The following is a 22,712-nucleotide window of genomic DNA, read 5'->3' as shown; positions in this document are numbered from 1 at the left end:
ATGCACCTCATTTTTTGGTGCCCCATATACTATGAGATCAGAGGACAATATCATTGCTTATATAGAGAGTTTGAAGGATCCCTCTCTACCTTCTTCCGGTATCCTGACCAAAGATGCTTAACCCTCTTCATTAGGGAGATATTTAGACATAGATCTTAGATCTTCCATACCCCGCCTCACTCAAGGACGATTCAGATGATCACATCGTACTTTTCGGTTGATGCAGTGGATCGAAGCAACAAGCAACGAGCTAAGTTCTAGGGTATTTCAGATAGTAGAGTAGTGAGACCTCGTGTCTCCCTCAACACTCGTGTTTGGGATAGTGTTGCAGGAAACGTCCCCCCCAGATCTAAACCCCGATTTGTGATCCGTACAGATGCGTGGGGGAAGCGCCGTACGAAACGTGTTTCCGAAAAACCGAAACGCGTTTCGGACTGATAAACATGCTTCCTGGAAATTCTGGAAGCGTGTGACCGAAACACGTTTCGGTTTTTCCAAAACGCGCTTCGTACGATGCTCCGGAGTATGAAGTGTATGGATCGCGAGCGATTCTGTACACGCTTCCTCCATTTCCGTCGGGTGGCCAAAAAAACGCTTTTTTTTTGTATTTTGACTTGTTGGGGGTGGGTCCACCTTGGGTTAGGGTGAGGAATGAAGGGATTTAAGCCCCCATTCATCTCTCATTTTCTCACTTTGAGTTTATGAGAGTTGGAGAAGAGAAGAGAGGAGAAGAGAGGAGAGGAGAAGAGAGGAGAGCTTGGAGGAGTGAAGGAGGAGGAGCTAGGAGAAGGAGGAGGAGCTTGGAGTAGGAGCTTGGAGGACTTCATCTACAAGAGCTAAAGAGGTAAGTGCAAACCCCAAACTCCCTTATTTTTTTGACATTTTTTTTTGTATTTTTCTCCTCCCTCTCCTACTCTTTCCCATTGTTTCTACTTGCTCATTTAATTGCAGGTTGTCCACCACCTATATCCATATTCCAAGATGGTGTTCTTTTGGCTTCTATGTATCATTCCACTTTTGGTTTTAATGATGGCAAGGGGGAGTAGGAATAGAAGGGAAGAAGCACAAGAGGACAGTGGTCCCAATATGAGTGACCCAATGTATGATGAGGAGGAAGGGTTTGAAGAGGAAGGGGATGAAGTTGAACCTGAAGGGGAAACTGAAACACTAGAGGGGAAAGCTGCATTAACACCCTTGTGGAACTATGTGACCAAACTTGAAGGGGGAAAGGGTGGTGGAAGCTACAAATTTTTGTGCCCTCATGGTTGTCATGGAGGAAAACCATTTAGTGGTTCATATACCTGTGTGAGGAGGCATCTTTGTGGGGTGATGGACAGTGATGATAAAAAGGGTGTTGTGGGGATACAAATTTGCCCAAACATTTCATCTAAACAAAGAAGAAAATACATCCAAATAGAGGAGGTTGCACAACAAAAAAGCAAGAAACAAAAAACTCATTTTGAATCAAGTGCAACCTCTAGATTTGGTAGCTCATCTCCTCATGGTACTTCTGGAAGCTCTAGAGGTAAAAGAACAATAGGGGATTTCCTTAATGTTGCTGGGAGGGATGATGTGGATGGAAAGATAGTCCGATTTCTTTGTGCTTGCGGTGTACCATTCAATGTGCTTCGCTCTCCCTATTGGCATGAAATGGTAAAGGCCATCAATGAAGCCCCAAAAGGATACAAGTCCCCCAACTATGAGAAAGCTAGAACAATGTTATTAGAAAGAGAAAAAGCAATGGTTCAAAGAGCTTTGACTCGTTTTAAAAATGAGTGGGAAGATTGTGGGGTATCCATTGTATCAGATGGGTGGACAAATATTAGAAACCAACATTTGATAAATGTTCTTGGTGTTTCTGCTAGTGGTGTAGTATTTATTACATGTCATGACTCCTCCATCAGTGCATCTTCCCAAAACATTGCAGATCTCCTATTGCAATCAATCAAAGATGTTGGTCCGAATAATGTGGTTCAAGTGATCACAGATAATGCAGCGAATTGTAAGGCAGCATGAAAAATTATTGAGCGTACTCATCCACACATCTTTTGGTCTGGGTGCCTGGTTCACACATTGAACCTTTTGATGCATGATATTGTGAAGCATAAAGAATGTGGGTGGATTAATGAGCTTTACAGGAGAGGGAAGCAACTCATTAAATTCATCATAGGGCATACAAGGGTAAACTACTTCTATGGCACTTACTCCAAGTTGCAGTTGCTTAAACTTGCAAAGACAAGATTTGCCAGTTATTACCTCACCTTTAGGCGGCTAGTGAAGGTGAGACAAGCTTTAACTAATATGGTGTGTGCTGAAACATGGGATGAAAGTAACACTGATAGAGATGGTGCTAATGCAGCCAAGGACACTATTCTTGATATGTACTTTTGGTCACAGGTTAAATATGTTTTGCAATTCACCAAACCAATTTATTACATGATCAAGTTTGGAGATTCAGATCGACCAATAATTGGGGAGGTGTATGAGCAAATGGATAGCATGTTGGGGCAGATTAAAGACATTGTTAAACCTAGAGATATCACCTTGTACAATTATATTCGTGCAGAGGTGGAAAATCGATGGGAAATGCCAAATGTTCCATTGCATGCATTAGCATATGTTTTGACACCTAAATACTAGCATCCATCATGGCTTTCAACACCTGCACCTGGGGGGGGGGGAAGCAGGAGAAAACCACACCAAGATCAAGAGGTTAACAAAAAACATATGATTGCATTGAGTAAATTAGTCCCTGATGAGGAGGAGGCTGCCATGGTACAGAGACAGTTGAGCAACTATATGCTTAACATTGGTCCATTTGGGAGCATGCATGCAATTAGAGATCAAGAGACTTTTTCTTCTCTTGAGTGGTGGAACATGCATGGAGGGGCTACTCCACTTCTACAGACTTTGGCATTGCGGGTGCTATCACAGGTGGTAAACACTTTTTCCGCAGAGAGGTGTTGGAGCTCTTATTCTTTCATCCACAGTGTTAAAAGGAACAGGTTGAGTTTAGACTGGGCAGAGAGTTTGGTTTATGTTCATTACAACTTGCGATTGTTGTCCCATTACTGTGATGATGCAAAGAATAATAAAGACCTTAAGATTTGGGACAGGAATCCAGAGGAGCCCAATTTGGAAGATGGAGTGTTGCGATTAGAGCAATTAGAGGATGCTCTTATCCAGGTATGTCCATTGTGGTATGAATTTTCCTTATAAAACATTTCTCTAATTCATGTTTTTAATTTTTTTTGTTAACTAGTGTTTTTTTTTTGGTATGAATTTTTTGAGCGATTCCAGGATGATGATGATCGTGTTGAGATGCCACCCCTATCTGGTCCCTTGGTTCCTAGGTTCCATGGTTCAACGCCAACAGCGGGGGGTTCTTCTTCATCAGTTTCAGTGCCACAACTTCCACAGGCACCATCTTCTTCATTGCCACCACGTGGAGGCCCGCTGCCACGTACTCTTCGTGGTGGAAGGAGGAGAGATTAGTAGATATATTCACATTTTACTACTTTTGTCATAGATTAATCATTAGACTTGTAGGCTTGTGAATTTGAACCTTTTTTGTCTTGGCAGTGACCAAGTGACATATTTTGTAAACATTATTATTTGAATTTTGGACATGACAAATGTTGACAGTTGCTCACTTGCTAGATAAATCATAATATGCTCTATGTTTTATGTTTTATAATATGCTTAAATGTTTTATGTTTTATAATATGCTTAAAAATTTGATGTATGTTTGTAATTGCTAGAATATAGATGGTTGATGTTCGAATAATTAATCATTGATGTACATACTAGTAACTACAATGGAATCATGGATGCCATATCTATCTTGATTTATGCAAAAATATGCATGTTTTCATGTCTTCTACAACTAATTTGGTATTTGGGATGTTTGTTTTGAGTATAAATGCAAAAAAATATAAATATATATATATATATATATAGCAGACGCTTTGCTTCCTAGATTTTTGGAAAATGACGCTTCCGCGTCCCCGCTTCCAAAAAATGTCCTCGTTTCGTCCCCGCTTCGTGCAACATTGGTTTGGGAGGCCAACTGTTACCCTTGAGACTGTTGTGGAGGTGCCAAAAAACACATAAGTTCACTCACACCTAGAGCATCAGAGGGTTCAGTATTAGACGATTCTCGAATAGGCCCCCTCCCACCCGATAGGTTTCTCCCCAACCCCAGTGGAGCAACTAGAGACATATCCAAAGCTTCTTTCCTTTGACCTAGGATGGTAGGAGTATCCCTCTCTCCTACACCCCCACCCTCCCAGGATCATGCAGCTAGACTCCTCATTGGATCCAGAAGACTTCGATAGAGAGCCAACACCACTGTCGCCTCCCTTGCTGTCAACTATCAAACTTGGGCACTCTTGACATCATCAATCTCTAGCCCTGGACTTATTCACTTAGCCTTCTACATGATCTGGTTATATACATGTTTATGAGGCTGTCCTATTATTGTATCTTTCTTTACTTCATTTATCTTAGATTTAACTTTGACATTTTCTAGGAGTTGCATTCGCACTCCGACATTGTAATTGTACTGGTTTATCCTTGTGTCAGATTGACCTATTTATGGTCATTCGTTGGACATTAATAAAATTATCTTATCATGAAATCATGAAAGGGATGTCATCATAATAGTTGGTATTGAATGTTCTCATCACTACTTATTTGTGGACATTATGGTATCATATTCATTGTCGATTTAGATTTGCTGGCCAAAACCAAGACAAGAGAAGTTTAATTACTTTTTTTAGCAAGCCATTTTCGAATCTATTAAGTGTTGAATATTTGCCACTTATTAAGAGGTGTAAATCATTTACATATTTAACCACCCAACCAAATTTAATTACTAATATGACATAAGTGCTTATCAATGTTTCTCTTGTGAGAGTGTGCGAAACAATTTTTGAGGATTTGAAGTTCAAACCTTGGTGGGGACTATAACACTTCCCCAATTTCATCTTCCTAGTTGTCTTTGTTACCCACGCAAGTGAGTAACCCCTTGGAGAAAATATTTCCCCCGTTTGATTAGCTTGCCAACTAGCAACCCAATGATGATCCATAGATAGCTATGCCTTAGAACTTTCCACATATGCTCCAGTCAATGTTGTTCTTCCATCTAGCATACTTCTTGAAGGAAGGTGGGTCATCTATTATAAGGTACACTATCCATTTTTGTATTCATGTACTTTCATTTAATGTTAAGGGCATTCTAATATGAATCACAAATTGAGTTGGATGATTGACCATTGATGATTGTATCCTTTTTCTCATGCTTCACATGGGATGTTATCCCCTTGCCCGTAGTCCATTGTGACCTTCCCCGAGGCCTTTTCTTTCCACTATCTAGGAGGGGCACAAATAGGAGGCACTGATTGATATAGCGTGCCCAAGGTAATCCATACTTATCACTTTCCATTAGTCCCTTGTATCCACCTCCATTCTTTGGGTTGATTGTCATTTGTCATTGACATTGGCACCCTTTATCCTCATCTTTGAGTAAGGGCCCAAAAACTTTGCCCTTATGAGGTTGATGCAACTAAAAGAAAGATAAAAGCATATATAGCCATAAATGAAAGAAAATGTAAAATGCAAAAGATGGTTGGGACAATTTAAAGTGCGTGGACAAAATCCTAGCATGAGCTCTACTCACCTCATTAGCCCTAATCCAATTCCTAGCATATTGTGCTCAATCTAAATAAAAGGAACTTATGAATATCCCAACCCCGATGAGCAATAAACCGCTACATCCTTAAAGAGGTATTGGAAAGCATCAAGCAAGTTGGTTACCCAAGCTATGCAAGAAAGAAAAAGAAAATATTTGAAGTGAAAGGCGCACTAGATGGGTGGTAACTCAACCACGCAAGATTACTCCCTCTTCACGTCATTGCACTCAAGATGTTGAACCTCATTTAGCTATTTCCAAGGCAATGATATCTTCCTTGAAGTCTTTCCCATTCCATGTCCACCTTTATCACATGCACCTATAGATTGATGTGTCTTCTTAGGAATTGTCCTTCTCCTTAGGATTGGAAGCACCTAATAGGGCTATTGAATAGCCATCTCAAACATAGGTGTGGTAACTTTTTTTTTGGTCAAATAAGAGTGGATCCTTCAATTAACCGAACAAAGATTACATATGGTACACGTCTTTGCAAGTGTAAAGACCAACAAAAGACAGACCGGTATAAGATCAACAAACAACCGGGATATCCGAACCCAAAACCTTACATCCTTACCCACCAAAGCCCCTTGGGCAAAACCTAAATGAACAAACTGCCGAACTCTCTGCAATTCTTCTCCTTCAAATCTTACCGCTCAATCTCCCCAAAACTTAACCCTCAAACCCCACCGTTGATCTAACTTTCCATTGGACGGTTGAAAATTTCTCCAATCTGCCGAGATCCACCGTCTATCTTACCTTCAATCGGACGGTAGATAAACACTCCGATCAACCGAGTTGCATGGTGATCCTGCACCGTTGATCAAAACCCATTTGATCTGACGGTCCACAAGTCATCACTGCTTAAACTTACGCGGTATTTACACGCTTTGCGGACCCGATATAGATTATAACCTTGGTCTAAAAAGATATTGGGTCTGCTCAACCCCTTAACTTCTGATCAATTTGAAATTTGATATCCATTCGATATCGAAGGCCAACAGAGTCTATGGTCTGCGGCCCATCAATAAGCACGATGTTTATCCCATCTTCCACTCCCTCCAAGCACGCTGTTTATGCTATGGCGTAAGCATTGACTTTGGGATTCTACAGTTAGGATTCGCTTCGACACTTCAACCAGGCTCCAGGACTTCTGCTCATTTCCACTCCCGCTAGTCTTCCTCCTGCTCATTATTCATGATATAGAAGTACTCTATATCTTTGGCCACCTGTCTATGACAATCTTCCCTCAGTTTACCAGAGGGTATAGAATCCTAGTCATACCAGATATAACTCTCCTTGCATATCATGCCTTCATTTGCCAGGCAATCAGCTAACACATTGGATTTTCTTCGCACATGAACAAAATTGACTGTTCTCAGGGTTCTCAAGTGGGAGTGAATGCGCTGAAAGACCTACGAGAGCCTCCAATGTTTCGACACTTTTCTAGGTGCCGTTCCATTGCACATTTTCTTGGCCGCATTAATGACCAATTCTGAGTCAGCTTCAATGATGGCGTTGTGTAAATTTAACTCAATCAGGATTTCCAGGCACTGTTCTAAGGCCATGAGCTCCGCCATGTTATTAGTGGCAGTCCCCAAATGACTGTGGAAGATATCCTTTATGCTCCCTTGCTCATCTCTTATGACACCTCCAAATCCAGCCATCCCTGGGTTGCCCTTAGAGGCCCTGTCTATATTGATTTGCAAAAAACCATGAGGAGGAGGCTGCTAGATATTTTTACCAGCAGTTGTTTTGCTCACACCCTTAACAACGCCAAGGGGAACCAGAGAATGGAGACCCAATTGCCTCAGAATGCGAGCCTCCTGGGCCGAAGCGGGGTCCTCAGGAATTTTCCACATAAGGGCTCCTACTGTATCTTTGATCTGTCGTAGAATTTGGCCAATGATATTCTGGGTCGAGCCTGTTTTGTTCTTGAAAATCTTGCCATTGCGTTCTTTTCAGACATCCCAGATAATAAAGCCTGGAATCAGAGTCCAAGCCTTGTTAATGATTTCGTTACCTGAGAAGTCTTTCCTCCAATTCTTCAATGTGTTGTTGATGTTGAGTCTGTCTTTATCATTTTGCCTGAAGACTAAGGCCGCCCAATCCCATAAGGTAGAGGTGAAGGGGCAGTGGTTTAGTAAATGCTCCACCGTCTCTTCCTGTAATCCACATAGATGGCATTTGGATGGGCCAAAAAATCCCCTTTTCAGAAGATTCTCCCAAGTGAGAATCTTCTTTTGGTGAACTAACCACATAAATAACTTGACTTTCATCCATTGTAGGTTCCTCCAAAGGTTATTCCAAACCTGGTCAGGGTTTGGATAATCAAAACCTAGGGCCATGCGTTTAGCTTCTTTGAGGTTAAAGGTTCCTTCGATGTTTCGACCCCATCTCAGTTGGTCAGACAAGGAAGACACTAAAATCTTCCTCTTCTCCAAGTCTAGAGCCAGGGAATCCGCCTGTGCTTTCAAAGGACTCTCTTCATTGTAACCAAGATTCTTCCACATTCGCCATTTGCCATTGTCCCTTACCTGATCCCAGAAGTCACTTACCATGAGTAGACCTTTGTTATCAGTGTCATTTTTGAGAGCGGTTAGTTCTTCTCTAAACAAATTTGGTTCCTGCTGCCAGTTATCCTCCCAAAACCGTGCAAGGTTCCCAACTCTGATCTCCCAGAAACTATGCTGCTGGACAATGCCTTTATTCTCCCAAGCAAGGTTCCAAATGTGGGAGCCCTTGATGAGCCTTGACATTTTGATATGATTCCTCTCCTGCCAATTCTTTGCATATTTCTGTTTCTAAAGCTTTTCCCAAGGGGTTGCCGATTCCTTTAGCCACCTCCACCAAAATTTTGCTCCCAAAACTCTGTTGAGGATTTCAGGGTCATGAAGCCCCAAATCTCCATGGGCCTTAGGTTTGCAGAGCTTGTCCCAAGCTACCAACGCCCACTTCTTTTTCTCTTCCCCTTTGCCCCAAAGAAAATCTCATTGAATACTCCTGATTTGTTGTATAACACCTTTGGGAGCAGGGAGAGTTGAAAACATGAAAATGGGTATAGCTTGTAGAACAACCTTTGTAAGCACAAGACGCCTTGCCAAGTTCAAAGACCTATAGGTCCATTTCCTGACTTTATCCTGAAGTTTATTGGTGACCGGTTCCCACACTCCCTTACTCAGAGGTTTGTCAGTAAGAGGCATTCCAAGGTACTTGGAAGGTAACTGAGCCCTTTGAAACCCAAGAATTCTGGTGAGGTTCCTCTGAATAGAAATGTCAGTATTGAAAAAAAAACCTTTGATTTGTCAAGGCTTACCTCTGTACCAGCCGCCAAAGCAAAGTCATTCAGGATTTGTTTGAATGCTCTGGCTTCCTTGACCGTAGGAATGCCCTGCAGCATTGTATCATCCACAAATTGTTGATGAGTAGAGGCCTCCCCATGCGGGGTGAGTTTCAGACCCTGGATTCTTCGTTCACCATTTGCCATTTTGATTGCTCTGCCTAGTCCTTCCATCATGAGAACAAAGAGGAAGGGGGGGGTGGATCCCCTTGTCTGAGACCCTTAGAAGGTATAAAGGTTCTAGAGGGAGATCCATTAAGCAGAATTGAGAAGCTAACCGAGGATACTAGGGCCATAACCCATCTTATCCAATTGTGGTCGAATCCATAAGCTCTTAGCACTTCCTTGATGTACGCCCAACTTAGCTTATCATAAGCTTTCGCTAGGTCCAGTTGCATGATCATGCCAGCTTGCTTCTTGCTCTTAAGAGAGTGTACCACCTCATGTGCTTGTATGATGTTGTTGAGAATCTGTCGTCCTTCCACAAAACCAATTTGCTTCTTTGAAACAAGAGCAGGAAGAAGAGACTTTAGTCTGTTAGCAATCACTTTGGAGATAATTTTGTACACCACATTACATAAGGCCATGGGTCTGAATTTGTCCATTGACATAGCTTTTTCTTGCTTTGGAATTAAAGCTATGAAAGAGGCATTAAGAGCTTTCAAAACAGTTTTGGATCTTCTAGAGTCTTCCACAACCTCAAGGATATCTTGTTTGACTGTTTTCCAACAAGCTTTGAAGAAATCCACATTGAAACCATCAGGGCTAGGAGCTTTCCCATTTTGCATCTCATTGATAACTTCACTAACCTCCTCTTCAGACACTGGCCTGTTAAGATTGTGGTTGTCTTCCCTGGTTACAAGCTTAGGAATGAACTTTGTGAATTTGTTAATGAACCGAGATCTGTCAACGAGAGGCTCCTCTGCTATGCTAAGGAAGTGATGAACTAGGACAAATTCTATTTCTATGTGTGAGACAAGCTCTTTCCCTTGAGAATCTTTAAGTTTGGAAATTCTGTTATGAGATCTGTGATCCAAAGTTGATCTATGAAAAAACTTCGTGTTTCTTTCTCCTTCTCTAATCCACTGCACCCTCGATTTTTGTCTCCATAAAATCTCCTCTTGCAAGCACTGATCTTCCCATTCGTTCTGAAGAGAGTCAGCCTGAATTTTCCTTTCCTCGGTAAAACCCTCTAAGATGTTGATCTGATTAATCTCCTGGATTTTCTTCTCAACTTCTTTTTTGGCTTTAAAAATATTGGCAAATTCTTGTTTATTCCAATCTTTAAGCCTAGATTTGATGTGCTTGAGTCTCTGTTGCAGTATGAACATTTTAGTGCCTTGAACGGGCCTATCTTCTGTCCACCATTTGTCAATATTGCTGGTGAAGTTAGGGTGAGAGAGCCAGATATTTTCAAACCTAAAGGGTTTGTTCCTTGGTGTACCCATAAAAGTAGCTTCCATCTGGACAGGCCAGTGGTCCGAGCCTCCGAAGGGAAGGATTAACACTGACATATCAAGGCCTGTGATAAGGAGTTCATCTGATATTATGAATTTGTCTAATTTAGAGGCAACTTGAGAAGCTCCTCCCCTCTTATTATTCCAAGTAAAAATGCCATTTGTTGTTTCTGTGTCCACTAGCCCCATGTTATTCATGAAGTTCTGGAAGGCAATGGAGTCCCTGCCTAGTTTCCTTGTACCTCCTTTATTTGCTGTAAGAGATGTGATCATATTGAAATATCTTGCCAGAATTCAGGGCATATCAGGATGTCTCTCCCTCAGTTCCTCAAGGGATGTGAGAGGCTTTAGTTTCTCTTCTAGTTTTTGAGGACCATAGACATTAGTGATCATGTAGATCTCCTTATCCCCAAAGGTTGAATCACCATCGATAGATAATTCCTAGAAGCTTTAGCATCTAGGATTCCAAGTTTTTGAGGATCCCATAGAGTGAGAATCCCCTCGTCGAGTTATCTGCTTTTACCTCTAGATACTCATACTTGATTAACCATTTGCTGTGTATCTCTCTGATCTTGTCCATCGAACAGAATGAAAATCATATCTGATTTTTCTTCTTTTATTCGACTGCTAAGATTTCTTTGTTTCTTTTTACTTCCTAGACCCCTAATATTCCAGGTTATAAGCTTCATTAAGAAAGGTTTGTAAAGGAGTAACTGGTAAGATCCTTCATCTTACCCGAGTTAATCATAAGTTTCCCACATCCGGACAACAACTCATTCTGTTTTTTCCTTCCACTTTTCCTACCCGGGTTCTTTGAAGAAAGCATCAGTGTATCCTCCATCGTTTTCACTCCCCTATTCTCTTGGCTATCATGGTTTCTTTTGACTTTAGAGAACTTTGTTTGTGATCTCCAGAGGAAGAGCTGTTAAACCTTGTCAAACTCCGCTTTTGGCAGAGAGTCAACCCCTTTGGTGATTCCTTGCTCCAGAAAATTTTCTAGATCTAAATTCTCCCTCTCTAGAATCTCTTGTAGTTCATGGTCTTCCGTTCCTACCTCACTTGGAGTCATCTCTTGGTCCCTGGTAAGCTCCATCATGTTCGACAGATCATTCGTTTGTTTGCTGTTTTCTGGTATATCCTCCATGTTAGCATCCCTTTCCTTCTCATTGGGAATATTCTCCGATTCCTGGTTTGTTCCATTGTTTTTGACTTCTTCTAAGATCTTGAAACTATTATGGTTCAGTTGTCCGTCTTCAGTACTTTTCTTTTGGTACCTCTTGCCTCCTTTCTCTTTACCCCCTACCTTAGTAAAGCCTTCGGGATCCTTGCCTGTAGTGGCTTTCGTGTTGCTTTCTAGCTTGTTCAAAGGGCAGTCCCTATATAGGTGCCCGTGTTCATGGCACTTATGGCACCTGAATGGGACATGTTCATAGTCTACCGTTTGCGCCCATTCCTCATCATACACTTCCACAATGATTGCATCCGGGAGTGCCCCAGATAATTCCATTTCCACACATATTTGGGCAAAGGAAGTGTATTTGCCTCTTAGAGTAGTATTAGAGATTTTTATAAAATGCCCTAGCTTGTTACCGATAGCCTTTAGAGACTCCGGCAGCCAATAATCTAAAGGAAGGGAGTAGAGTCTTATCCATACCGGTACCGAGGTGAAAGTCTCTCGTTCTGGGACAAGTGAAAGTCTCTCGTTCTGGGACAAAGTTCATTACCCATGGTCTCATGTAAAGGCCTGCAGACGCGTAAAAATAGGGTCATCCCTCGAACATTCTGTTTTTGTCCTCTAGGCTTGTGAACACTGCCGTGAAGAAACCCTTGGACCCAAGGTGAAGGTCAATTTTCCCCTTTGGTTTCCAGTGGTTCTTTATCCATGCTTGCAAAGCCTTCTTTGTCAGCCAGATCCCCATGAATTTACAGATAACAACATATTCCGCCATGTGTTCTCTGTGCACCTGCAGTGCTGGGTCACTTAAAACGACTCGAGGAATAGTGGTCGCCTTAGGTTTACATGCCCTTGATGTATTCATGGGAGCAACTTTCTGATTGCTACCCTCTGTCCTCTTCTCCTTACTAGGTTCCTCATGGTTCTCTTCCTGTTCTTGAGGTCCGATGGTTTCCGATTTTTCATTATTCGTAATCTTTGTTGCCACCTCCGCTGGTTTCTTGAAGCGATGGGAACCAGCTCCCTTGCTTCTGTCTGCAACTACTTGACTGTAGGAGGGAGTAGAACTCCCTCCTCCTCGCCCCGCCATGGTAACCAGTGACAAACCCTAAAGCAAAACCCTAGATCAACTGAGCCATCGTTAATTCTTTTGAAGGCACATTTTCATTCCTCTCTTTTCCATAGGTGTGGTAACTTGCTTACAAATCATCAACTAAAAAGTCATTTGAAGGCAAGGTTTATGTGAAGTATTTTGGTGCCCCTAGCAATAATTATAGTCCATTATGATACTTTTATGGTTTCTTTACTGAGTGATGTTGATCTCACTTGATCTTGAGGGCATGTCTCAGGTGGTTTCTCCAAGATGCATTGGATATCCCTTGAAGGATGGCTTGACACTTTTACAACACCTTGAAGAGGGCGTCTAACCTAGCATGAGAGCACTTATGACCTTGCAGCCACAACGTTACCCCCATGGAGATGAGCATTGGCCCTTGAGGAGCCCCACATGGATGTATGATACCTTCTACACCTCTAGATGTTGAAATGCTGAGCATAGAGGCTAGGGCATTTCCAAGATTGTTGATCTACCCCAGAGGGCCTAAGATGCCCCTAGGTTGGCCTTGCACTTTCTTGATGGGCATTGCCTTGGTCTAGAGCCTAGATGAGGATGTTGATGATTTGAGATGCTTTGGGAGTGTTGTACACCCCTTCTTGATGATGATGTCATGCCATAGGCTTGCAACATCACCCTTGCAAACCCTAGAGTGATGATGTATGGATTCTTGATGATGACATATGGTTGACGAGTTGTGGTTAAGAGATGTACACTTTCACATTGATGAGATGACTTAGAGTGAAGAGCACTCTTAAACCTTTCTTGGCACTTTGCTCAATAGAGATGATCATTTATTGAGGGTGATGTCATGTTGGAGAGCATCTTTTGTCATATGTGTGGAGAAAAAGGAGGTATTCTATTATGTTTTATCCAATGTTGCGAACATCGCGATTGAGATTAAATTGGCGAGGGTCCGAAATCGGAAAAAATCGTAAAAAAATCGGAAAAAATCGGAAAAAATCAGTGAAAATTGGGAAAAAATTGACAAATACAAAATTATCATTCTTTTTTCAATTTTTTTAATATCTAAAGCATCCACAACATAAAATAAATGCATTGACACATAAATATGAAAAGAGAACTAATATATAAGATGTTTAATATCATGTCTAGTGCTACATCACACATAACAACGAATCATGTTCTGAATACTAAGTCCTAAGTCCCAACTCAACCTCAAAATATCAACAAAAAATATAATAATCTATCTCATATCATGAGTCATAATGTCATATACAACGAAACGAACCAAATAACTAATACTACTGATTTCCTCTGCCCCTCTTGCGAGAAAATGTAATAACTTTCCCTCTAGATGAAGAAGATGGTGGGGCTGGCAGTGGACTCTGTTGTGCTCTAGAAGCTGAAGAACTAGGAGCTATAGGAGGTGGACCACGTCCTCTACTGGTGGCAGGGGTAAGTAGTGTCACCTCCTCCTCCTCTACCCCCTCCACTACCCTCTATTCTAACTAATCAGGGGCAGACTAGATGATACTCAGCCCTTCATGCAACAGTGGTGTCAATCCCATCCAATGAGATGGCCTCTACATCAGGTGTCCTCTCAAGTTGCCTCACCCATAATCGAAGATTGTAGTAAACGTAAACCATGTCATTAAGTCGTTGGGACTCCAACCTATACAAGGGTCATAAATTAATAAATTATAAATAATAAATTAATAATTATAAATAATAAATTAATAATTATAAAAAATATTATTTAATGAATTCAAAAAGTTAATTGGAAATTTGGAATATTTTAACCTGTTGCGCTTCTTGGTGTGTATTTTTTCAAATACACTCCAGTTGCGCACACATCCCGAGGAGCTACATGTTTGGCTGAGCACTTTAATGGCAAGTCTTTGGAGATTGGGTACTCTTCCACCATAGCTTCTCCACCATACATCTACAACAAATAAGCTAAACATAAGAAAAAAATGAAATATAAAAGTTGAAGCATAGTATGAACTTGAAGAGACAATGAAATTTGAAACAAACTAAATCTTACCTAGCATTTTAGTCTTCCTATCCACAATAGCCATGTCAAAGCTAAATGCACCACCTGCCATCCTGTATATCTGCATTTCTTTGGAGATTTTTGCATATTTTTCTAGAGATGGCACTATCCTCTGAACACAAGTGAAGAATCCATCCATGACCTCAGCATCAAATAAGAAATCATAGGAGTAAGAAAATGCGGGGTTTAGGTAGATCCCTGCAGCATGAATGGGACGATGGAGTGTATTGTTCCATCGCTCATCAATCACTTCCCATAGGAGTTGTTGTTTCTCAAACCCCTCATCCCCCTTATCATCATAGTAGCTCTGAATGGATTCTTTGGCCCTATCCATGGCCTCATACAAGTAGCCCATTGTGGGCTTGTCTCCATCAACTAATCGAAGAACCTTTACCAAAGGTTCAGTAATGTTACACACCTCCTGCACTCTTGCCCAGAAGCTTTCCTGGTTTGAAACTAACCTGCATATGGCCTCTCCCTCTGGTTTGCAACTATATGAAAAAGCACACCACTCCTCTGAAAGAAACATTCTCTTCACATCCCACATAGAATTCAGGAGGGATTGAAGAGATATGAAACTAGTGGCAAACCGTGTAATGGCAGGGCGCACCAACTCTTTTTTGTTGGTGAATGTTCTCATCAAATGAAGCACAAATGGATGATTATATATAAATTTTGTAATGTTTTTTGATGATTCATCAATATCCTTAACAAAAGGAATTTTTCCTATGTCCTCCAACATCAAATCAATGCAGTGTGTAGCACAAGGTGTCCAAAATAACCTAGGATGCCTCTCCATAAGCATCTTGCCAGCAACAACATAATTTGCAGCATTGTCCGTTATGACTTGGACAACATGTTGTGGACTCACTTCCTGAATGAACACGTCCAACAAATCACATAATAATCGTGCATCTTTGATATGTGCAAATGCATCAACAGATTTCATAAACATTGTTCCCTTGGGACAATTAACCAAGAAGTTAATAATAAGGATTCTACCCTTTTGATCAGTCCAATCATCTGACATCACAATGCATCCTGTGTGTGCCCATGATTCCCTAAACTTCTCCAATCTCTTAGTGCAATCAACCTTTTCATTTTGAAGAATGCGTCCTCTAAAGTCATCATATGAAGGGAATTTATACCTCGGGCTAACAATACCAATAACATCAACCACGGACTGGAAAAGTGGATTGTTCTTAGCAACGCTGAAAGGAATATCACTCCAAAGAAGAAACTTGCCCAACAACTTGTCAGCTTCTTCATTCTCCCTTTTTTTAATAAATGACGAGATAGATGGTTGTGCACCAGGTGTGGTTCTAGGAACAAAAAATGATGAGATAGCTATAGGGTTGGGTGTAGATGTTGATGGTGAAGTAGAACCAGTACCACTCTCATGGTCACCTCCCAATCCTGACACTCTACTCCTTGCTATTTGACTCTTCAGAGCTGCCTTGGACAATTTGGTTGTCTCTATTTCTTCCAATGATTTGAGTGTTTTTCGGATGATTTCTGGATTTGTATTTGAGCAAGGCCCTACCTCATGTCCAAGAATTTGTGCAAGGTGATACTTCAATCTGTATACCCCCCCGTCATATGATGCCCACATAACTTGCAAGTCAAATTTGATCTGTCAAACCCTCCATCAGGTTCACCAAATTCCCACAGAGGGTCCAATTTCCTTGGCATGTTTGTAACTTTGTTGAATCTTGAGTTTTAATGTAAGATTGAAGTTTGAAGTTTGAACCTAGGGCACAAGAAGAATTGCAAGTTAAACAAATGAAATTAAAATTTACATACAACATTTTGAATTTTTGACCAAAAAAACCCTCAACTCAATGCAACAATAATGGCAAAAAATACACATTCAAACCCAAGCAAAAATGATGGAAAAAAACTAGGGCACAAGAAGAAATTAAACAAATAAAACTAACAATCAAGATTTTGCATTTTTGACAAAAAATAACCCTCTCCACTAAATGCAACAAAAATGACAAAAAAACACACTCAAATCCAAACAAAAATCATGGAAAATAAATGGGTGATAGAAACCCAAGGAAAAACAAGAAAAAACAAAAAAATGGCCAAATTTGATGCCCATACCTGAAAACCATGCTCTGCTGAAGAAACTTGGTCCAAACTTGGATTTTTTTTGCTTGGGATGCTAAATTCCTTCACTTTTCTCCTTTCTTGCCCTTGTAGATGAGTTCTCCTCCTCCTTAGCTCTCACTCTTGCCCTCTGTCTGCAAAATTTACCAAAAAAAGAATCGAAAATTGCCTTTAAAAACTTCTTGTTTCTGCCCCCCACGATTTTTACAAAAAAATTGCGATTTTTTCCCGATTTTTTCAAGTTAAAAAAATCATCGATGTTATCATTTATCTTCTTGACATGGTCAAATCCTATTTTTAGTAATGTGCTCTCTCTTATATGTGCATTTTATAGCATCGAAAGGTCTTTTGCATAGGCTAAGTGTCTAGCATGCAAGAGAAAAGTCCTCTTTAGGTACTTGTTCGAGAGGAGCAAATAATATGATTAAAAGCACATTAATTAATTTAATTGATTAATGTTAGCTAATTGAGCAAATTTCAAAGGATAAATAACTTAATTATTTAAGTGACTTAGATCTAATCTTGACCATTGATTTTGCTCAATTTGAAATTATAAAGTGAACCCAAGGGAGAGGAAAAACATACAATTGCGTTGTTGAGGAAGCAATTTTCTCTTGAGTGAGACACTGAGAAGAAAGAGGAAAATTGTGTAGCATATTTTTGGAAGGAGAATTTGAGAGAGGGAAAAAATTTCGAAAGGGGGTTGACATTTGGAGGAGAAAGGCCAAGTTTTTGGAGTAGGCCAAGATTCCTAGCTAGTGCCACATGAGGAAGGGAGACAACAGTTTCCCAGGGTGCAACTATACAGGTGGAGGCCAAATTTTTGCAGGTGGAGCTTGAGAATTTTCCACGTCCAAATTATCTTCTAGAGTAGCCCTTTTTAGGAGGGCCAAATTCTTCCTTGGGCCAAAAATTCTAGGGCCATTTGTGTAATTTCTCTGTGGGTCTATGCCCTAAATTTTCCATATTTCAATATAAAGTATATGGAGATTTATTGGGCTAAATTTCTGCTACCTTGTGGTGATTTCCTATTTATTTTTCCGTTGCATATTTTAATTTTGAAGTTGAAATCACCAGTGTATTTATTTTAGTATTTTCAAAATTAATTTACGCATAAATTACTTTCTAGGTAATAAAATAATTGTGAGAAAAATTAAATCAGATATGGTGTTAAAAGTTCAACATGGTATCGGAGCACTAGAAACTCAGAGAGAGAAGAGAGATCAATAGCACAAAGGTTTCCAACAAATTTTATTTTTTTAGCTAAAAGGATTTTGCAGTTGAGGGTTTGATCTAGGAGAATGACTTCAATCGGGTTGAGGTTTGAAGACCAATTGGAAGCAGCATCTAATTTTAGTCCATGGAAGGAGAGAATCTCACTAATTCTCATGGAAAACAACCTTTCGGATTTTGCTGATACTGGCATGCAACCTCCTTTGGATGATGTAGCATAGACTGCTCATAATTCGAAGGATTTGAAAGCTAGACATATCATCTTGGACGCTGTGAAGGATCATGTGATTCCTCACATATCAGGAAAGAAGATTGCTCATCAAATGTGGATAACCTTGACAAAGATGTACCAGATTGATGACTAGAATTGGAAGACAGTGTTGAGAGAAAAGTTGAGAAACACCAAAATGAATAGATTAGACATGGTGGCATCATACTGTTACGAATAAAATATATAAATAATGTAAAATAATGTAAACAATAATAATAATCATAAATAATGACTAGTTAAAATAGTAATTACGCTGAAGAGGCATGTCTAAATGAGACATGACTCTCCATGAAGAGACGCTTGCCTAATATATAAGCAAGCATCTCGTTCTCATTATAAATCATCATCATTCTTATTCACACATTTAATATATAATATTTGTATCCTCATGGATATATTTATATTCCAAGTCTTTTGGAGTAATTAATTTATAGAAGGAACTTTGTTCGCTTCATTTGGTATCAAAGTAGTTGATCCTCTGGCTGCTTCACCGCTGCACAGAGCCATGCTCTTTGATCCAGGCCCTTGGCCATCTACTTTTCGTCAACTTTATTGTTGTTGCAGTTCAAGCGTTTCGCTACAATTGGAGTTTCTCCGTCTCGCCACCAGGCTTTTTGGCCACATAGAAAGAGTACAAAAAAAAAACAGTTAGATATGTAAAGAAAAAAAGAGAGAGCTATATATAAAGTCAGAAATAAAAAGAAGAAATTATATAAAAAGAGATTAAAAAATTATATTGAAAAAAAAGGAAAAAAAATAATATATATAGAGTCAAAAAAAAGGAAGGAAAAGGACGTTATAAAATATATATATATATATATATATATATATTACTTACTTGGGCTGACAGCGACTGTCGTCAACCATCTGTCGTCGTTGCTGACCGAAGCTGCCAACATCTCCACTGCCCAACAACAACATCTATAATTATAAACTGAATATCAACCATTCACCGCATCTCTTGCCACCTTGTCAGCGGCCATACACAAACGTCTAGTCCATTGGCTATCTTCCCTGACCCCGCCACTGAAAGAGCACGCACCTTCGTATAACTTCTTTGCTGTCTGGCAACAGGCAGCCCGCTTTCTTGCTCGCTGCCTCTATCGACCTTGTTCAATCGTTGTTCACTCTGTCACTTAGCCATCGATATTCCAACTATCGCAATTGTTTTCTTTTTCCAAGAAAATTCGCAACCATCATTTGTATCAACGACAATTCAATTACGCATCTGTTCCTCTATATTAGCTGTGACAATTTGTACGGACGAATTCATACAAATCCCATTTGGTTAAGTATATGAAGATAACCATCATAAGGAATCCGAGTGGAATTTTATTTAGTGGAAGAATTATTTCGATTTTTATTAAAGTTATATACATCTAGTATTGGACGATTATTAAACTACCTTAAAGTACAGGGAAACATAAGAGAAAGTGAAAGAAGTCATTAATATTAAGGAGGAAGAAATAAAAAAGAAAAAAGATTTGAACATTTGATTAAGGCTCATAAGAATATAAAAAGGCCAACATATAAAAAGTATTCAGATTATTTAAATATAAAAGGAGATGGTTCAAAATTAAAAAAGAAAGGGTTCATAATAAATAAAAAAGAAGTATTTTTTTATAAGATAAAGTGACTAAGAAGAATATTAAAGTGGTCATTTAATAATTAAAGGTATTTATAAGAAGAATTATTGAGGTGAAGTGAATTATTGAAGTTAATAAGTGAAGGCTTAAAAAAAAAAGGTGAAAAGGTAATAAAGGGATTTATTTAAAAAAAAAGTGATTTAAAAAGTATTTAATATTCAAGAAGCAAAAATGAAGTCTAATACAAAAATGAAGGCCATAAGATTCCCAAAAACCTTACTCAGAGAGGGTAAAGCGTTATTTAACATTAAAGGAAATCTCGCAGGAAAAGATGTTATTATTTCTATTTCTCCGGCAGAAGATGCAAATTTTATAACACCTAAAATCGCAAACCAACTAGTGATTTCGGAGTCAAATATAATTGAAAAATTTGACTTTTTTTCGCAATAAAATATATGACATAGCCAATTTACAGTTAAACGTTGAAGATTATACATTTGTATCGCAATTCTCAGTTCAGACCCTATGGAACAATCAAGGTGACATTATTTTGGGATCACCCTGGATGGAAACAGTAGGATCTGTCATCTTAAATACGAAGAAAAAGTTTTTAACATTTTCTTAGAAGAAGAAGAAAATAACACTCCAAGATGTTACATTGAAACCAAATTCAGTAACGCCAGAAGATATATCAGAGATTTCAAAAGTAATTTCTCAAGAAGGTAAAAAAATATTACAAAATATGCAAAATGAAATTGACAAAATCACTGTTGACAAAAATGAAGAAGTTTCTCGACTTAAAACCATAGTAAAAAATTACTGACGCAAATTAAGAAACTTAAGAAGGACAAGAAGTCATTAGAAAACAAGGTACAACAACTTATTGAGAAGGAAGCATCAAATGTAGGAATTCAAGTTGAGGACAAAACAATAGATACCGATCCAGTGAATGTCACAACTTAGGAAGAAGACAAGCAAGTTGAAGAAAAGACGTGCTTGGATGTTGTAGTTTGGATGATAAACACCCCAAGTGAAGGTTTGGTAACGAACTCAACAACATTATCCCTTGAAGTAAATCAAAAAATTTCCACACACCTAATAAGGGAAAGTAAAGTCCCATATCAACATCCGAATCATGAGAGTAGACAACTCAACCAAGCTACGTATCGGGACCATTTAGACCAGAAACAACAAACTGATGTTCCAGAGAATAATGACATAACATCAATTCCGTCTTATGCTGACAAGTCGTTACAAAATTCCAGTGATCAGAATACTACACAAAAGATTAATCTAGGATGGTCTGATCCCTTCTCAGTACGACAATTTTGTTTGTCACTTAGAAGATCATATCAGCTTGTATCGACGAAGATGACTATTCCGAGACAGAAAGACATTCGAAGCCGAAAAAGAGATCAAGCCTTTTTCATCGACAAGCTTTGAGGACAAAGCTTTTTGAGGAGGAAGGCAATGTTATGAATAAAATATATAAATAATGTAAAATAATGTAAACAATAATAATCATAAATAATGATTAGTTAAAATAGTAATTAGGCTGAAGAGGCATGTCTAAATGAGACATGACTCTCCATGAAGAGACACTTGCCTAATATATAAGCAAGCATGTCGTTCTCATTGTAAATCATCATCATTCTTATTCACACATTTAATATATAATATTTGTATCCTCATGGATATATTTATATTCCAAGTCTTTTGGAGTAATTAATTATAGAAGGAACTTTGTTCACTTCACATACCTCACTAGGATTCAACAAGTTAAAAATGAACTTGCAGCTATTGGGGTAGATGTGTCAAAGGATGAACCTGTTAAGATATCTTTGTGTGGTTTTTCAAAACAATGGGCTACCTTTGTGACATGGATCCTAGCATGAGATAAGCTTCCTGATTGGAATAGACTATGTGACGATTTCACTCAAAGGGAAATTTGGAAGGATTCCTTGTCTGGTGACAATGTAGGAGTGGGGATTAAGAGAACCTTGCACTTGCCTGTCAGGTAAAGAAGGGCAAGGCAAAGGCCAAGCGTAACTCAGGTCGAGGAGCTACTTCACAGGCCGATAAGAAAAAATACATGAGTAAAGTCAACTGTTTTGCATGTCACAAATATGGACAATATGTAGGTTAATGTTTGAACAAGAAGAAGGGCAAGGGAAAGGCATCTGTGGCTACATCTGCACAGATGATTTGGCCACCAAGTATGAGAAGGAATTCTCACTGATGTCTTGTCTTTCTGGCACCATTACACATAGGGTGTGGTTCGTGGACATTGGAGCATCTCGTCACATTACGGGATCTCGAAATCTCTTCACCAATATGGAGCAAAAAAACCTACATGTGGAGCTTGGTGACAACACCAAGTATGCAGTACAGGGTGTGGGAATCATATAGTTTGATTTTGGCAGTCTAATGGAAGTGAATGAGGTGATGTATGTACCAGGGCTTGAGAAAAATTTACTCTCTATATTGCCTATGGAGAATAAGGGCTATGAGGTCAACTTTGTAGATGGATAGGTACTTGTTAGGTTGAGAGGTGTTAAATTAGGAGTCGTCTAACGAGGCAGAGGAATTGCCCGGACGGCCAAAAGTGGCTGGAATCCGGGTAAAAAAATTTCAAATTTTTTTGTAGAGGCAGTGTTTGAATCGTTTTTTTGATGGTGGAAATGGATTCAGCACCATCAAAAACGTCTAGAACACCTAA

General features: G+C 39.4%; 1 protein-coding gene across 1 annotated transcript in view; it reads left to right on the top strand.

The window, feature by feature from the left end:
- Positions 1-22,712, top strand: part of LOC149251933 ((S)-ureidoglycine aminohydrolase-like) — a 261,971-nt gene that overhangs the window by 5,675 nt on the left and 233,584 nt on the right. The gene's annotated exons all lie outside the window — the stretch shown is intronic.

This window comes from Pinus tabuliformis, chromosome 7, assembly GCF_031772625.1.
Source record: "Pinus tabuliformis cultivar Carrire ecotype Pingquan chromosome 7, CPIR1, whole genome shotgun sequence".
NCBI lineage: Eukaryota > Viridiplantae > Streptophyta > Pinopsida > Pinales > Pinaceae > Pinus > Pinus tabuliformis.
The sequence above is the reverse complement of the archived record's forward strand: the minus strand, read 5'-3'. Positions and strand labels throughout refer to the sequence as shown.